Raw genomic sequence first — 3,612 nt, 5'->3', positions numbered from 1 at the left:
GCGAGCGGGCAGGAGGCCGGACAGCGGCCAGCTCCCCGGCGAGAAGCGGAGGCGGAGGACGGACCCACCGTGAACTCGGGCCGCGCCTTTGCGCGAGAGATGGCAGGACGGAGGAGGTGAGGTCGACGAGCGACTTGAACCCCGCGAGAGGGAGGAACGAGGGGAGGGCCGAGAGCCCGCGGAGGAAGACCTGAGACCTCGGTGAGAGGGGGTAGACGTCGACCGGAGCCCCCACCGCCACACCGGAACACGCGCGCGGGGTTAATCCCACCGCCAGGGCACCCACCTCGGCGCCCCGGCAGACCCCAACACGCGCCTTCCCGACGGACGACGGGGCCGGACGGGCCCCCCACAGACGCACCTCGGACAGCAGGCCTCCACACCGGCGGGACAATGACCGCTGCTAGCCTCTTTCCCTTTGCCCTCGCGGGGCAACCTTTTCACCTCGCACGCAGCCCTCTCCAAGACCGCGCAAGGCGCCGGCCACGGCCGCAGGGCCGGGACGCCCTCCAAACCACAGCTTCTCCCGCCCGCCGAGCCGGCTCCCTACCCCTCCGCCCCCCAAGACCCCGCTGACCGCCCGGACGCGTGCGTGCCCGGCCGCCCCCCATGCGGGGGGTCCGGCAGCACGGCCACGGGTCGGCCAGGGGGAGAGGGGGGGAGAGGAAAAAGTACCGGCCGCGGCGAGCGGGGAGGGGGAACGACACAGCAGAACGAGGGCCGACGACGACGGCAAGGGCGGCCGCGGCAGGGCCCCTCCCGGAAGGGGGAAACCTCACAAGGGACCGAGAGGCCGCTCGGACAACGGGCCGGACAGGGCACGCGAGGCAAAACCGGCGGGAATCACACTGCACCACTCCCCTGGGCAGTCCCACCACGCCCGCAGCGCCGAGGCGACCCGAAACCTGACGGCCCCCCGGGAGCCCGAGGAGGCGACACCAACACGAGAGAGAGCGATGTCCACGCACCGATGCCGACCGACGAAGACCCACGAGCGGCAGCGGGTCCCCACGTCCGACGACGCGCCAGACGCGGCCAACAGCCGTCCTCCCACAAAACGGCCCGCCCCCGAGAGCGAGATTCAACCAACGCCAGACGCGGACCCTCTCGGCCCCGAGGAGGGGGAAGGAGGGCTCCCGCGATTCCGCCAGCCGTGGGAACGCTGCCACGGGAAGGGGGGACGAGGCGACAGCCACACAGCCCGAGAAGCACACAGCACGCAACACGCGCGGCACAGGCCTGCGTCGCGGGAGCGGCCAAAGTCGTGGACGCGAGCGAGAGGGACGCACGCGACGGAAGGCGCGGGTGAGGCACGGGAAGACGGGCGGGACCCGGGAGCCCACCGTCGCCTCCCCAACACCCCATCCCGCGGCGGCCCCCAGGAGGGGAGGAAGGTACCGCGCACGCGGGGGTGTGCACGGAGCCCTTTCCCCAGCCACCACCACACAACCGGGCCGACCGACCACACGGCCCCGCAACCACGGCAGGACGACCGACAGGCTCTGCCCCGCGTGATCCCTCCCCAAACTCGGAGCGGGGAGGCGCGGGCCGCGGTAGACGAGAGAGCAAACGCTGCGCGCGCAGGAGGTGGTCAGGGGGCGAGCCCTCGAGGGGACCGACCGGGAGAGACCCCTCGAGACCCACACCCTTTCCGGAAGATAGCTAGAGAAGGCAACTTTCTCACTGAGGGCGGGACGGACCCAAAACCCCGACGAGCTCCGGCAACCGAGAGAATACGTGCGACAAGCGCACACACAGGGAAGCGAGAAGACCCACAACGCGGGGGTCCGCGCGGGGGGGTCTGCGGCAACAGGAAGGTTCCCTTCCAAGGGTACTTATGAGCATCCGCGGACAGTGGAGACCCTGCAACCGGTCCCCCCCGAAAGGCCAGGCCCCCCCAAGCTCCCCACAAGGAAGCAAGGAGTTTCACAAAACTTCTCAAAAAGGCCAGCCGCGACCGCTCAGCACCAACCCTACGCGCAAGGTCCGCGAGTGCGCGGGGCTGGGCGCTCACCCGACGAAGGGGGCTTGTTTTTCCTAGCCCCCTCCTCTCTCCTCGACCCCCCTTTCTCGGGCTTCCCGGACACGAACGGGAAGGCACAGAGTCAGACAGATAACCGGCAACCGAGAGAGGATGTGTGCGACAAGAGAAGACCCACACGCGGGCATCCGCGCGGGGGGATCTGCGGCAGCAGGAAGGTTCTCTTCCAGGGGTATTTTGAGCATACGCGGACAGAGGAGACCCTGCAACAGGTCCCCCCCGAAAGACAGGCCACTGCCACTCTCCAAGCTCCACACGAGGAGCAAGGAAGCTTCACGAAAGTTTTCAAAAAGGCCAGCCGCGACCGCTCAGCACCATCCCTACGCGCAAGGTCCGCGAGTGCGCGGGGTGGGCGCTCGCCCAACGAAGGGGGCTTTTTTTTTAACCGCCCTTCCTCTAATCCTCGACCCCCCTTTCATGGGCTTCTCGGACACAAACGGGAAGGCACACAGCCAGACGGAGCACCGGAGGCACGCCAGGAAACGGGAAGCGCCACCACCAACTCAGAAGCGGGCACCTAGGTGGCAAAACCTGGAACGATCCAGGAGCACCTCTGCAAGAAACAGAACGCGCGTGCACACACCAGACGGGAAGGTTATGCATCGCCACCAGCCAACATTCCCCGGCTCAGGGAAGATGGGCAAGCGATCCACGAGGACCACGCGAACCACTGCGAGAAGTGCGCGCGGGTCAGTGATCGGGCCGGAGAGCCGCACCCCTGCCTTCCACACACCACCGGAATACGGATAGGGTGGAGAGACGAGGGGCCCGCTGGCAGAACGAGAAGAGCGGCCGCCATTCGCCATGAATGTCCGTCCCTCGCCTGGCGCGGCTTAGGCCCTGGCCCGAAGAGAACTCAGGAGCACCACATCGATCTAAGCAGAGTGAGCGACAACACGCAATCGGGAGAAACAAGCGAGATAGGCATGTCTTACACGCGGGGCAAGACAGTACGGATCCGGGCAGAGACACAACGAAGGTGCTGCCACAAAAAAAAAAAAAGTGCACTCGGGAGGCACGTGGCAGGAAGACTCAGACACCACAATCAGGAGAGGAGGATTCGGGACTCTCCACCTCCCCCCCCGCCAAAAAAAAAAAAAAATGCACTCGGGAGGCATGTGGCAGGAAGAACCAAGACACCGCAGACAGGAGAGTGGAGGATTCGGGACTCTCCACCTCCCCCCCGCCAAAAAAAAAAAAAAAAAATGCACTCGGGAGGCATGTGGCAGGAAGAACCAAGACACCGCAGACAGGAGAGTGGAGGATTCGGGACTCTCCACCTCCCCCCCGCCAAAAAAAAAAAAAAAAAAAATGCACTCGGGAGGCGTGTGGAAGACGGGGAAACGAAAGACAGTGGAGGTTCGGGACTCCCAGGAAAAAAAAAAAAAAAAAAAAAACCAGCGGGAGGAACACGAAACACTAGCACGAGACAGCTGGCTGCAACCATTCCACACAGGACACAGGTGTGACAACGACAACGTGGAAATCGGGAAAAACGCCTGAGAACGCAGCAATATCATAGCCCCTGGTTGTCACAAGCTGCCCAGCAAGCGCACACACAAACGGGAAGC

The sequence above is a fragment of the Mus caroli genome, unplaced genomic scaffold, assembly GCF_978045245.1.
Source record: "Mus caroli unplaced genomic scaffold, Mus_caroli_1 scaffold_33, whole genome shotgun sequence".
Taxonomy (NCBI): Eukaryota; Metazoa; Chordata; class Mammalia; order Rodentia; family Muridae; genus Mus; species Mus caroli.
Note: the sequence above shows the minus strand (reverse complement) of the source record.